Raw genomic sequence first — 15,851 nt, 5'->3', positions numbered from 1 at the left:
AAGACAACTTTGAGTTAAAATAACACAGAGATGGAAAACTGAAGGATTCTCTACTCAACTGACCTATTTTTATTTTTTATTGAAGAAAAACACAAACAACAAAACCAAACAAACAACAAAACCGAACAATAACAACAAACAAACACACGCACACACACACACATACAAACAAACAAAGAAACAACAACAAAAAAACACCAAAAAACCCCAACCTTATTAGCAAAATTAAGTAGCCATGTGGTACAGCAAGCTTTTGTACTTCTGACATCTCAGGATCTACTGGTGTAATCTCAGTAAACACTGAAGTGGAATAACTGACCCGAATGTGCAGTCATGCAATGAGCAAGTACCTACATTGCCATGATATCACTTCTGGGTTTTAATTTAAATGCAGATGTTTCCATCTGATTCCCAGGGTTACCCTCTATTAATGAGTTATTTTTATACAGAGAATTCATTCAGAAATATTTTTTTTCAATAAAATTGCTTCCCCTAACCACAAGCATGTACTATGATCATTTACAAGAGCTAAGCCCAACACTATGTTTATCCCTGTTCTTCCACATGCCTCTGGAGACCTTCTGCCTCATTCCAGATCCTTGTTTGTTTGTGGAGATGGACTCCAGGAGTCCGACCTGCCTAGAAGACTACTGTGACTTCAGTCACAGGCCACCTTTGATTTTTTTGAGATCTAATATCACCCAGCTTTTCACCTCTTGAAAGAGGGCAAACAGAGAGAATCATTTGTTCATCAAGTCCTGCAAAGTGTTAATAGAAGTTATTGCTCAAAAGGGCAGGGGGACCTTTCATATTTCTACAGCTACTCAGTCACTTTTGACTGGCAGAGGAGGGGTATGCAAGCGGAAACAAAATGTATTTGACCATAATTAATCCTCTGGTTCCATCATAACGTACGGAGCACCTGCAAAGCCTCCTCCTAAATTCTGGTTGCGTGTTCTCTCTTTTTGTGCAGATAGCAAAGGGCTGGGCAGAGCACAGCTGGAGGTCTGCAGCAGAAACTGCCCTAATGCTGCAGGTAGTCACTAAACACCACAAAATGGACAGCTCTGGCCTCTGTATCACATGAACAAGATGGGGTTAGGGGCCCCAAAATGTAGGTTCTGCTCCTGATCTGCCATTAAATTTTGAGCAACCAGCAGGAAGCCATCACGTGCTGGCCCATCTCTGTTCAAGGCTCAGGTTGCTACTGAATTAGGAATTATTATTATAGTCCAGGCTCTGGATCTGCACAGAGCCTGGGAAGCTGGATGTTGGATGTCTTTGTATCCTAACTCCTATTTTAAGTTACTTCCTTTTTATAGCATAATTTCCAGGTGGGAGGATGTATTTCTGTATGTAGAGTCTCCTGTTTTCCTTCCTTGATAAGAGTTTTAAATAGCATGCAAGAATTGTCAGCGGGTAACTCTTTTAATTATTTAGAAATTATTTTCTGCATAACTTGGAGAACTCATGACCTTGGAGTACCCCCCAGGGTCCACAGACTGACCTGGGTGGCAACACATGGTCGCAGCCCCATGGTGGACCCCTGGTCCCCTTGGCATCGCTTTGTTCTTGTGCTGTATCCCCATGCTTTCCCAGGCTGGAGAGAGTTGCCTTCAAGGGTTCTCTCATGGGTGCAACCAAGCAAGCCGGAGCTGCACGCTTGGACCACACAACTCCCTGTGTGGGTAATGATGATCTCTGTGCCCTATCCATCATCTACAAAACATTAAAAAAGGCCCACCCCCCCAAAAAAAAAGCACTGGGAATTTACAGGAGCTGGTTTAGGGCAAAAAGAGAATCTGTATGGACTTAGCTCTCTTTTTTTCTCCTCTTTGAGAGGAAGAGCCTGCAGCGTGTTCTGTCAGCCTGGATTTTAATACGTTCAGGTCTTTACAAAGAAGCAGGAGGCTGCAATGAAAAATAGGCTAGGCTTTAATTTTGGCCTGATGCAGGCCGTATCATCTCACCTGGGCTGTTGAGAAGATGGTATGACTTGGAAATATGCCACATTTCACTGTTCCTCCCATCAGTCAATCTGGCTCTTAATCATCATCACCCTTCCTGTCCAGGAATGATTTTTATCTAATGACACTGTCAGCCAAGGCCCGTCCCCTATTCTGCCATGTCCACCTAGAGTCCTTGCAGAAACAAGTAGGCAATGTCTTTTTCTTTTTCCTCTGCTTTTACTTTTACCCAAATCTACCTTTTATTTTTCTCTTTTCATTGCAGATAGGACAAGCAGCAGTGCCATTTCAGAATGTCTTTGTTCTGCTGTAGTAATCGGGTACTTCAGACATAGGTGCCCTTTATTTATTTAGTCTCTTTTTCAATCTGTGTTCCAAACTACATTCTGATCCAATAGCTAGTTTTCATTGTTGAGGGATTTTTTTTCTTTTAGACAAGCATTTCCTTTTTCAGGTTTCAACAAAGATGACATAGATATTTCTGTGTACCTGTATGTTTTCAGCTGCGTGTGGATTACCCACTTGACTGGCTGTACTTCAACTCAAAGGTAGTTACTTTTGCAGAAACGTCATTTGTGAAGTCGGCGTGGAAAGCAGCCCTGAACTTAAAGTCTGTGCTGGGGAACAGATTCCCATGGTTGCCTTCTCTTTTTTTTTGCCAAGGACAACCATGAGATCTGTACCTGCAGTACTGCTTGACTCCCCACAGCCTCCTTTGCAGCTCCACAATGAGACTTTTGTGAGCCAAAAATGTCTGGTAAGAATAGCTGAACATTTTAATTAGCAATGTCATTTCCCCTGAGCAGTACTAAAGAGCAGGTTAAGCATGACTGGGTGCCAGAAAAGTGCTGGAGATAGTGGTGGTTCTTTGCACAGGTGGTACATCAGAGGACCACCTCTGCCAAGCAGTGTAGGTTATATATAGCTGCAGACCTACAGAGCTGCAGGTTGGCTCTTGATGTGGCACAAAAGAGCTCAAGTTGTATGTCATTTATTTGGCTTGTGGGCTTGAATAATTGTATATTGGTAGAGCAGGGAAACTGACTATATATTTTGCATTTGTTTTGAGGGTTATTTTTATATTATACACACATGAATTGTGGCGAACAGAGAGACACTGGGTGTCTTTGCATTCATTGAAGTTACTTGTCTTTCTGTGAACTTCAGGTTCATAACCTGGTACTGAAAAACTCGTGGTAAATGCTGGTGTCTGGATGTCTTTATAGCACCTTTTCTATCCTGATCTCATTCACTTTCTTAACACTTCTTTTTGCAGTAGGCCAAGAAAGTAACCATCCACCATCATCTAATGTGCTAGTCAACGGTGCAAGTTGGGATGGGGGAAGAGAAATCAGCTGCAAACCCAAGAGCCATGTGCTACAACCCTTTCATTTTGCATCTTCTGAACTGCCAGCTGACCCTACATGCATTCCCAGAAGCTCAAGTTAGTCTTCCATGTGACAATCATAATTAGCTGAAAGGATAGGGGAAAGGCCCTCATTTAAAGCCAGGATGACGTTAAGGGGAACTCTTCTCCTGGGCAGCAAGCAATAGGATGAGAGGAAATAGCCTCATGTTGTGCTAGGGGTGGTTTAGATTGGATATTAGGAAAATTTCTTCACAGAAAGGTTTGTCAGGAATTGGAACAGGCTGTCCAGAGAAATAGTTGAATCACCATCCCTAGAGGTGTTTAAAAGGTGCGAAGATGAGGTTCTTTGGGTCATGGTGTGGTAGGATGCAAACCGCCCTCTCTCCCCCTCCCTTCCTTCAATATGGAAGGAGTAGGCACATCTCCCTCTCTCTCTGCTGTTTGAGGCTAACAGCTTCTTTTGTTTGGCCCCAGAGCACCCTGGCCAGGGCCCTTAGGAGAAGGGAGTGCCGAGGCGCCAGGGAGACGCTAGGCGCCCCTGGCCGGTGTGGGGATGTTTGGAGGCTTCAGGGGCACCCACAGCCAGGGTGGGGGTGCAGAGAAGTTTCTGGAATGTCCACAGTCAGATCTGGTCAGCCTATAAAAAACAGGACTCTCGTCGAGACTCGGCCCATTGTCGCGGGTCTCTCGGAGCACGAGCAGGATGCTGCCGCCGAGAGCCCCCCCGGGATGGAGACTCCGCTTGCCTTGCCGCCACGGCTGTGAGTAAAACTTCTCCTCACAGCATTGCGAGTGTATCTACTTCCCATGCACATATGCACGTGTAGTTTCCGTGCTCAATACGAGCACGTGTATAAATTAACCCTTGCAGAATCGTGAGTGTATTTTCCGCCCGTCCTTCCACATAAGCATGTGTAATATTCCATGCACATTTGCACGCAATCCTCGCAGGATTGCGAGTGTATTATAAATTTACCCTCGCAGAATCGTGAGTGTACACTTTCCATACTCAATACGAGTACATGTGTCCCTTAAAAATAATCCCACACTGTGTTCAGGCAAGTGTGTACTCCTCCCAGACCCAGGCATGGCTCCGGCATTGTTTTTGGTGATGCTGCGTGTAGGCACTCTGTGAACCGCCTGAATTATTAGTTGCTGCCCCTTAATCATTTTCCTCAACTGATATCCAAACCTGTATTTAAGTCACTTTTGGAGTGCTAAAAGCCTGTTTATCACTTATTTAATAAAAGTTGGTTTGGACCCTGTTGTCCCTTAACTAACCTCAGGGTGCCTCCGTGACACATGGTTTAGTGGCAGTGTTAGGTTAATGATTCAACTCGATGATCTTGAGTGTCTCTTCCAACCAAAATTATCCTATGATTCTAAAAACACAGAGATATCGATCTTGGAGAGCAGATCCAAGCTCATCATCTACCCATAAGCTGGGTAGCCAGCCTCCTCCCACAGCAGACTGTAAAGAAGAGGGTGACAACAGCCTTAAGGAGCTAGTGTCCCCAACCACTGGCCACCCATGGCAAGTCAGACTTCCTTGTGAGCAAGGCCAAAAGGAAAGCTCCCACCTCTTGCTCCTGCAGGTTGTGGAGATGGGAGCAGTCAGCACCTGCTTTGCCTCTGCAGGGCTTCTCCATCCCATCAGGAATGTAATGGCCCCAGGCCACGGGGTTTTGCATAAATGGGAAAGGAGACTGTGCCCTGTGGACCACAATGGCTGTTTTGCTCAGGTGAAGGGTGCGGACAGCCCATCTTTGGGCACTGGTTGCAGGGAAGGAGCTTTGTCCCTCTGGCCAGCCTCCCCTGGTTCCACAGGGACAGGGTGCTGTGACACCCTGCCCAGAGCACTGCAAGAGCTTCAGTCAGACCTCAAGTAGTAGGATGCTTGTGGGGAGGACACAGCCACATCTCCTCTTCTCGCCATGCTGCCAGCAGCCCCAGAGCATTACTGGCTTTGATTTAATGTCAGTGAGGATGGGTCAGGTCCTGCATCACATTGTGGGTCTGTGGTACCAGTGTGAGTTGTGTCTTGTAGCAGAAACATTTTGTGTGACTTTGTTCAGACTGAAGATGGCTCTACCCTCAGGCTCTCAGTCTAAGTGCTGCACTTGCACTTGTTTCTTTCCTTTGCAGCTAAGAAAACAGCTGCAAGAATGAAATTCTACCAACCAAATTTCTGATTCCAAAATATCTTTAATCCAGGACACTACACAAAGAAAATATATTCCTATTTCAGACTGTTTCTTTTGGGAAGGGAGAGGTGAAGGGTTTCATTGCAGGCTTTTTTTAATGTAAGAGGAATTAAAATAATATTATAGAAACTTTCTATAAAGAATAGGAAAAAAGACTGAGACTGGAAAATGCCAATTGCTGAACCAAGACAGAGGATATGGGAGGAAAAATTGCAAATATAGTACTCTGACTATTTCTTTCAAGCTTGACAAATATGTATGACAAAAAATGAACACAGGAAAATATTTCAGTTGTATTAAACTAGCCATGCAAGGAAAGAAATGCAGCAGACAATTCTTATTATTTGGAATACAGAAGAAACTGCCAAAGTCAGCAAGCCAAGCAAGGTACGTAAATTCTGCAGGGAGCTGAACGTTTCATTTATAGTTGCACTAATAAGCTCTAGATAGAGTCATATTTTCTGAATGTGCATGTGCAGATCTTGTAGGTGACGTGTTTTTTCCTCCGAGCTGGGCAGCAAGTAGTTTTCCTGTCCTGCAAAATTTTGAGATTTCAAAATAAGTTTCTTTTCCACCTAGGGAAGAAAGCTGTAACTCTCCAACGTGCTTTGTCAAAAATGAGAATAAAAATTAGAGAGGGAGATGATACAGAAAAGAGAGAAAGACTCTCAGATACCATGTCTTCTCCACCCACCCTAAGGACTGCCAACAGTACAATGAGTACAGAGACCTGCCTCTTCCCTGCCTTTCTCCCACCATTCATGGGAATGCCACAAAATGCTGCTTTCATTCTTCACCACTAAGTCTCTCATTGAGATGGAGTTTAAAGGGGGACCTTCCTGTCCCTGGTTAGTGTGCAGAACCTCAGCTGTTTTTCTCACTGTTGTGTTGTCTGATTCACTGTTTCCCTCCCGGAATTAAGAAGCTTTTGCTGCCAAATTTATAGTTGACAGTGGTGTCCTTATGCAATATAGTTAAGGTTTCAATCATTTGGCTTTTTTTCTTAAACAAACAAACAAAAAAACACCACCACAACAACAAAACAAACATCTTTTAATTAATATCTGGGCCAGTCTAAGTTACTCCCTTCCCTTCCCTTCCCTTCCCTTCCCTTCCCTTCCCTTCCCTTCCCTTCCCTTCCCTTCCCTTCCCTTCCCTTCCCTTCCCTTCCCTTCCCTTCCCTTCCCTTCCCTTCCCTTCCCTTCCCTTCCCTTCCCTTCCCTTCCCTTCCCTTCCCTTCCCTTCCCCTCCCCCTCCCCCTCCCCCTCCCCCTCCCCCTCCCCCTCCCCCTCCCCCTCCCCCTCCCCCTCCCCCTCCATTCCCTTTCCTTCCCTTTTACTCCCTGTCTTAACTTACCCGTATGAAAACAGGAGACTCGAAATGTCTGGTCCACTTTGAGCAAGACTAGCTGTTCAATGGAAGGAAACATGGACAGGTCATAAATGAATTCTTGTCATGCATGTGTACTTCTACATTTCATACCTCTTCAGCCAAGCTTGCTTTTGTGCACAACAAATTAACTCTCTCCTTTCTCTTTTTCATGAGTGCTAAATCTCATTGTCTCATGGCCAAGTGCAGAAACCAATCTGACCTACGTGAAGGGCTACAGGAGCTGTCTGGCATTGCATTGGTTCTGGCAATACCATATTGTCTTCTGGTTTCTTCCAAGGCTTTTGCTATGACCTGTCATACTTGCTGCTGGGTCCTTACTTCTCGGAGCCATAGGCTTTTTTTACAGTCACAGATGTATTTTCTGTGCAGGGCATGCCATCAGCTGATAGATAATGTGTGTGCGTGCAGTCACAGACTGGTTAGCAGTGCCTCAGCAAGGAACACCTCTGTTTTGCCAGTCTCTGTATGACTTTTTGCCCCATGTATCCATGGTTGAAAGAGGCAATCCTCTGAGTAGCTTTGTAGCTTGCTTATCCCACTTTATAACCTGTTACAGGACCCTACTGCAATATTCTTCCCATATCTTCTTTCCCATTCTTTCTTCTCTGAGTACTCTCTGAAACGACTCTAATCAGAGAAGGCTGTGGAAGAAGAGAAAGAGCATCTGCCTGAGTGCAGCCCAGGTGGTGATGCTGGAGTGTGTACAAGAGTAATGAGATCGGTAGGAAACTGTTGGAATTGTCTGCCAGGATTTCAAGCATGTCTTACAAGTGCTTTCTAATGTTCAGGAGGAAGGACAGCCACAGGAGGAATAATTAGCTAGGGGGACAGGGTGTTTGAGGGCAGGCTTTGAAGGCTGGTCTTAATGGATGGTTTAAGTGGTTTTAATGGATGTTGAAGATTTGCTTCAGAGAAGGATTACAAGTGACATTAACTGAGAGTCTGGCAGTGTGTTTGGTATGGCTCATTTTTGGGGAGTTATTGAGGAGTTTTATTTAAGGAGGTAAATACAGAGAAGTGTCAAGAATGGAGACATTTGCCTTTGGCTCCTCATATAAATATTTGTGCTGAGTGGATGACCTTGCCTAGCTGCTGTGTAGTTTATGATATCCACCGCTGCAAGAGCACTGTGCTAAGCAATTTGGGCACTGGGCTCGGACTATAAATACTGTTTGCTCTGCTTTGCACTGAATTGGTAGCAAACACCAGGGAGATACCCTCAGGACAGGGGCTCTCAAACAGGATGCCAAAGCAAGCTGGGCTGTGCGAGCACATGAAACCACAGGGAGGTTTAACTGAGGATGCTTGGGCCATGTGCTGCTTGTTGCTGATGACTGTGTGTGGCTTGAGCATCGTTTTCAGGTGGTGGGGCATGTGTTGGGGCATTTCACAGCACCGTGTCTGGGTTTGCATGCTGGAGAGAGGCACGGTCAGGGAGGCAGATGTGCAGGCAAGGTGGTCTCCTCTGTACCATCTCCATTTGCCTGTGGATATTCTTATCTTCCTTGGCAGCTGGCTCACAGTGCTGGGAAATCCCATATGGTAGCACAGGCCCAAGAAGGTGACAGAGAAGTTTCTGAAGGGAGAAGGAATACTGTCTTTCGTTTAGATATTGCTGACCTTAATAATAGGTCAAACAGTTTGGAGAGGAAAATCTTAGAGGCAGCTGAGCCCCTGGAGAAGCCTTGAGAAGGTCTTTCATGTCATCTCAAGGTTGTTCATGTGGACACCAGTGACTGAGAGCTTGTTACTTCTGGTCGTTGATACCACCAGTTCAGGGCGAGTGCAGATAAAGGGGGTTAGTTTGTACCACGCTGGAGGACTATGAAATGCTACTGCAAAATGCAAGAGGGAAAAGCTACTGTGCTGGTTTGAATGAAAATTGCTTAATTTCCTTCATGCAGTTAGAAACCTTACTTTTTCATAGCTAGCATGCTCATTATTTGGACTTAGTTTGAGAACAGGCAGATAACACCCCAGCACAGAGTTAATGTTTTTAATTGCTCTGGTCTTAGAGCCAAGGACATTCTGAGTGCTCTGCCCACAGGTGTGAGGCATAGAGGAAGGGGGGCAGAGCTTGACTGACAGCCAGATTGATCGATAAGAGTATTCCATCCCATTGGCATGATGCACCATATTTAAGGAATTGGTCTCTTCCACTTTCGCTCTCTGGCTTCTCGGGCACTTTCTTTTGTACACGTTGTTTTTCTTCTCTTCGTTCTTTTTGTTGGAGCTGGGGAAGTCTTTGGTGCAGGATGTTTAGTCTGGCTTTTGCCGTTTTGCAGAGTCCTCTGGGTCTTTCTGCCTTTTTTCCTCTTTTTTTCGCTGTTGGGAACCAGGTGCTGCTTGCTGGGACTGGCTGCTCAGTTGTGGATGGAGCTTGTGAGGAATTGCCTTGAGTATCTTTTATTTCTATTTTATGTATATATTTACTAGCAGTGTATTAGTATTTTGTTATTTTATTAAACTGTGTTTATCTCAATCCAAATTTCTCCCTTCCCTTTTGATTCTCCCCCCTGTTGTGGGGGGCAGTGGGTGGGAGAGGGCGTGAGCGAGTGTCTATCATGGTTGTATTGCTAGCTCAGGATAAAACATGACAGCTACCAGGTATGGATGGTGAGCGTATTTGTAATTTTCCTCAGTAATTACCCTGTGTTGCAGGTGGAAGATAAGCCTAGGCTTGATTTGAACCATGAGGTATTTTCAGCCTGGAGAAGAGAATGCTCTGGGGAAATCTTATTGCGGCCTTTCAATACTTAAAAGGGGCCTATAAGAAAGATGGAGACAAGGGACAAGGACAAGGGTTAATGTTTTTTAAAAAAAGAGGGGAGATTCAGATTAGATATCAGGAAGGTATTTTTTACAGAGAAGGTGGTGAAACACTGGCCCAGGTTGCCCAGAGAGGTGGTAGATGCCACATCCCTGGAGACATTCTAGGCCAGACTGGACGGGGCTCGGAGGAACCTGATCTAGTTGAAGATGTCCCTGCTCATTGCAGGGCGTTGGACTAGATGAGCTTTGAAGGTCCCTTCCAACCCAAACTGTTCTATGATTCTGCAGAGACTGGGTGATTTGCGGTCGTCTCGGGCAAAGATGGCACGAGGCTGAGACCTGGGGCACTGTCAGACAGGTGTGTGTGAGCACCAGCTTTATGCCCCTATTGCAAGGAGGCTGCAGGCAAGGATGGACCACACCAATGGGGAGAACATCCTGGGGCCATCAGCCCACGATCAAACCCAAGTGGCATTGCAAGCAGCCAAGGAGCTGGGCAGGGAGGGCACAGCGTGCAGGGAGCTGCAAATGAAACAGTTTAGGCTGCCAGTGGCTGCTGCTCTTGTTTCTCGGCAGAATATCAAAGTTGAACCATAATCCTCATGTGACAAATGACTGTGAGACTCCGGCTGTCACACCACTTGTGGTGCAGATGGGGGGAATTGTTACGTAGTAAAACTTCCTTGAATTCATGTGCACTCTGTTTTTATTGACAGTATGTAATGAACAGATTTATGTTAATGTTTTCATTTTAATTAGCCTAAAAACTGTTGGTTTGGGATTTTGTTAGTTTGGAGTTTTGGTTTTGTGTGAGGTGTCTTTTTGTTTGTTTGCTTTGTTTTTCTTTCTGTAATACTCTGTTTCACATTAGTATTTCAGTAAATAAAGGGTTACTTTCAGAAACACCTGAACTTCTACAGTGAAGGGCCATAACGCAGAGGACATCCAGGCTTTTTCGGAACGGTGGCCACACGGTGGCTTACTTGGTTTTGTCAGCAGATGACTACAAAACGAGATGAGCTTTGTGCTCCAAACTACCAACCAAAAGTCAGTGTGTCCTTTTGGCAACAGATTAATTCTCTCAAAGCTGGGCTCACAGTCAACCTGAAAGCTGCTGCAAGCCTTCTTCTGTCTCCCCCAGAAAGGCTTCCCAGTAGGCTGAAGAAGACAAATAACATGAATTAACACTGTGTAGCTGCTGTATTTAAAAAGAAAAAAAGAAAAGAGATAAAAAGAAAACAACCCACCACACTACTCTTAAGGTTAGCTGGACAAGCCTGCTTACTCATCACATTTAATCCTCTCAAAAATGTGTTGGCCTTTCAAATAAATGCAGCAGCATCCAATACTCATGATGCTGCATGATCCTTCCACTGTTATTTGTATCTTCGCCTGCTCCAAGAGAGAGAGATTTAAGTCATTATTTGCATGCTGCTTTTGTTTTTGCTTTTTTTTTTCCTCCTTCTGCAGATATAACATCAGTAATTCATCGCTCAGAGGTATGAAGCTAACAAGACTAATCATCTGTCGTTCAACTTGTTTTTTCTGAAACACTTGACTAGTCTGTGCTTAATAATATCGTATGAATGAGATGATCATTTCTGACTCAGTCCATGCAGGTTTTCCGTTGTGGTGCTATAAACACAAGCAGAGCTCAGACGAGCAAATTGGCAGGAAAAAGCCAGACTGTCTGAAGGAAGCAAAATCGGGGACTATGAGCATTAAGCTTCACGAGAGTGTACCAGGCACGTGCAGTGTGATCTGTTCCAAATGCATTTTGTAACAGTTTTATTACTCATCAAAGTCAGGAGACACATGAGTGACTCCAGACAAGCTAAAACTGTCCCTCCCTTCTTTTTTCCTTTTACCTGTAAGAGAAAAGTTGTGCATTTCAATGTAATAAATCACAGTATCACAGTATGTTTGGGATTGGAAGAGACCTCAAAAGATCATCTAGTCCAATTCCCCTGCTGGAGCAGGAACGCCTAGGTGAGGTCGCACAGGAACATGTCCAGGCGGGTTTTGAATGTCTCCAGAGAAGGAGACTCCACAACCTCCCTGGGCAGCCTGTTCCAGTGCTCTGGCACGCTCACTGAGAAGAAGTTCTTTCTCAAATTTAAGTGGAACCTCTTGTGTTCCAGCTTGATCCCATTACTCCTTGTCCTATCATTGCTTGCCACCGAGAAGAGCCTGGCTCCATCCTTGTGGCACTCACCCTTTATATATTTATAAACATTAATAAGGTCACCCCTCAGTCTCCTCTTCTCCAAACTAAAGAGACCCAGCTCCCTCAGCCTTTCTTCATAAGGGAGGTGCTCCACTCCCTTAATCATCTTCGTTGCCCTACGCTGGACCCTCTCCAGCAGTTCCCTGTCCTTGAACTGAGGGGCCCAGAACTGGACACAATATTCCAGATGTGGTCTCACCAGGGCGGAGTAGAGGGGAAGGAGAACCTCTCTTGATCTACTAACCACTCCCCTTGTAATACACCCAAGGATGCCATTGGCCTTCCTGGCCACAAGGGCACAGTGCTGGCTCATGGTCATCCTGTTGTCCATCAGGACCCCCAGGTCCCTTTCCCCTACACTGCTCTCTAATATGTAATTTCCCAACCTATACTGGAACGTGGGGTTGTTCCTGCCCAGATGCAGGACTCTACGCTTGCCCTTGTTAAATTTCATTAGGTTATTCCCCGCCCAACTCTCCAGCCTGTCCAGGTCTCTGGATGGCAGCACAGCCTTCTGGCGTGTCAGCCACTCCTCCCAGCTTGGTGTCATCAGCAAACTTGCTGATATTACACTCTATTCCCTCGTCAATAAATCAAAGGTACTTCCATCAAACTTGTAAGTATTCATCCTTTTTCCATATATTTCTTTAGAAACAAAAGCACTATTTGCTAGGCAAGTGAGTAACTTGTATAAGCCTGAAAAGAGGGCACAATATTGGTTGTAGAGTGAGGGTATGTTTGCTCTTTGCCATATTTAATGCTGAACTTAGGTGTCTACATATAGCGTGCCTGCATAGGCTCTGGAAAGTGTCTTTGTGCTTTAGCTGCTTCTTTCTCTCCATCCTATGGGTACCCTAGAGTGTTACACCTAGAGGAGGAGGCATGTAGCTGGACAAGTGCAAAACAGTAGTCATAATGGACTGATGGGTATCTAGGGTACTATGTTTCTTCGCTTTCTGCCTTGTAAATGGAAAATTTTCCCTCTGCGCTTGTTTGTCTGATATAGACAAATAAGGGAGGCTTTTGCTGAGTTGGGTCATCCTTTGACAAGGTGTTTGGATTCATTCATCTTGTTTCTGTACCTGACAGTCCTGCCAGTACAGTTTACCCGAATGTCCTGTATTGCTTCAGTGGATGGTGTAGGTTTTCTGGAATATCCAAAGCTGTACAGAATGGCCAGTCCTATTCTAGAATGCCTAAAGCTGTACAGAACAGCCAGTCCCATCCCAAGCACTTGCAGAGCAGCCAAAGGGCCAGCAATTGCTTGACTTTCCTGCTCCAGTAACCTCTGTCTGTAAGGATGTAACAAAGGCCAGCTGTGGAAATTAGATTCTTTGGCAAATGGCACTATTCATCATTTTGCTTCTCAGCAAATGGTGAACTAGGTGTCTTTTTCCCCTAACATTTTCTACTGGTGCAGGCTTTGCTAGGGCATGAGAAGGTGCTCTTGGCTTTGCATCAGAAATGTGAGCAAGAAAGTTTCCCCGTGGATTTTTTTTTCTTGTGACTGAGCCTCTTAATATTTAGATGCATCACTTTTTCATTCGTCATCTGTTTTATGGCAAAGTCTGGAAATATGTTCAAGCAAACTGTAATAAGTTCTGAGAAATTATTAATTCTGGAACAAATGTGACAAATTTCATCTTGTGTTTGGCTGAACTCCACTTGAGTGACTAACTGCGCTGAGAGGAATTTCCAATTGTCCCTCTTGAAAGTCAACCTCTTTGAATTAATTCAGCATCCTCTATTTTGATTAAGTATGTGTCAGCTTATTGTTAGTGTGACAGGGAGATATGGGGCTGTTTGTTTTCCTTTTAGTATTATACAAACAAGCTAATTATGACTCATGCACAATACATGCCCTCAGTGCACGATAAGGGACACGAACGATAAAGCATTAACTGGACTATGTGCAAGCTTCTCTTGGGGGTTAAACAAGCAGGGTCTGTGCAAACAAAACACAACACTTTTTCTTCCTCTAACATCTTAGCAATTCCTCCTTTCCAAGGAAAGCAGTGTTCTTTCAAATCTTATTTTGTACTGAAATAGAAAGAGATGAAGGAAAAAGACAAGTCCTCTTTGGCATCATGAGCCAAATCTGATATCTCACCCTTGGTCTCTGATATATTCTTACAGATTCCATGTTTTGAGCTTATTTGCAGCATGATTCCTTCCTGTCCCTAGTACTAAGATTTCGTTGACAGCATTTGGAACAAATATGTATTCATTCTGTCCTACCACCCTAAAGCATGCAAGCATGGCTCTTTCTAATGGGCCAGAATTTGAGTCTTTCCTGCTATACTCTTGTAAAAGAGAAAATGTCAGGACACACGATACATAGAGTATCCTGTGAGCCACGAAAGGAGCATATGTTTTCTCTTCTGGAAAAAAATGTTGTTACTTGGTGCTAATTTCTTCGCCTTTTCTTGGGTCCATTGGACAAATGCTTTAACCATGGCAATCCATGTAAGATAACAAACCCACCGCAGAGTGTCTGAGTATATGGAAGAAAAATAACACAGGAACTTGCAAAGAGAACAACCAGGTGCAGATGGAGCCGAAGCAGAAATACTGGTGACAGATGTTCTTCCTGGCCTGCTGGAGGAGTACGCACCAGACAGCAGCTTCATCATGCTGTGTGACATCTCCTGCTTCGGAGAAGTGAGACGTTACATGATGACTTTTACAACTGCATATCGCTGCCAGAGGAGGTGAAGTGCTGCAGCACCTCTGCCTTTAAACACCTTCTCTGTAGCACCACAGATTGGCAGGGGGATCATAAAGAGAGGGAAGGCTCTTAAGGGAAAACATACACCAGAAGATTATGCTGTTGACTTGTGAAGCTTGGCAGCTACCCTCCTTATAAACACCTTCTCCACTGAGCAGTGGAATGTAAATAATGAAGGAACTGAAGGTGATTTGACCAGAGTAGAAGATGAGACAGATGTCCACACCTGCAGAATAAGAGCTCTGCTACTACACGTGATGTTGTGCAGGGTGGGTTTTACCTGCCTCAGGAGCTGGAGCTCATTGCATTTCTCTGTCCTTTCATTAGCAAATAATGTAGATGTCTTAAGGAAAGGGTAAGACACATCTTTCCAGACCCACAAACCCTTCCTCCTTGTTTCCAAAGCTCTCCAGAGGATGAGGGCAAGAGTAGAAGTCCCTAAGCCTTAAGAAACTTTTGCTACTATAACTGCTGGGGATTTTTCAGTCCCTGTAAAGCTATTGCAAGACAGGTACACATAACCTTCAGCAGGTAGCCTGAAGTGCTGCTGAAGTGCCAGACAGATTTATATTTGGTAGAAAAATGAAAATTCTCATTTTGCATTTTACAAGTTAGCCTTTATGAGCATCTATATGATGTGACCTTCTGTTTTTCTGTGGATATGAATATTGGGTGAAATAAAGATTTACAAAGCATGATTATAAATTAATATTGCTTTATTAATCAAGAGGCAAGGCTCTTGTTCTACATGAAATTTCCCTTCTTGCCTCAGAATCCTCCTGCACTGTTGGAAAATCTCCTTTGCACTGATGATCCCTCAGTTGTTTTGCAGGGAGGTGACCGCAGAATGGGTGGACAGTGTGTGAAAAAATAAATAAAAATCAAGATTAAATTGGCAAAAACGAGCAAACTAAAGGAGAGTGCAACATGGCTCAGGCTGCCTTCACTTAGAGCTAGAGCTGAGAACCAAACAAGAAACTGATGCTTCCACCTCTTCCTATTGCTATTTCAGAACAGGAAAGCCTTTATCAGTGTGCAATCCTCTGTAGATCAGCCTCCATCACAAAGGCTGTTTGGAGTTTTCATTTTTCACGTGGATTTTCACTTTTTAATTAAATTTAAATTTTTTAAAATGAATAAGAAATAACGCTTCATGAATCTCAAAAAGAAAAAGCGTAGGGTGCTGTCACCA

The sequence above is a fragment of the Columba livia genome, chromosome 3, assembly GCF_036013475.1.
Source record: "Columba livia isolate bColLiv1 breed racing homer chromosome 3, bColLiv1.pat.W.v2, whole genome shotgun sequence".
Taxonomy (NCBI): Eukaryota; Metazoa; Chordata; class Aves; order Columbiformes; family Columbidae; genus Columba; species Columba livia.
This window is presented reverse-complemented; position numbering follows the sequence as displayed.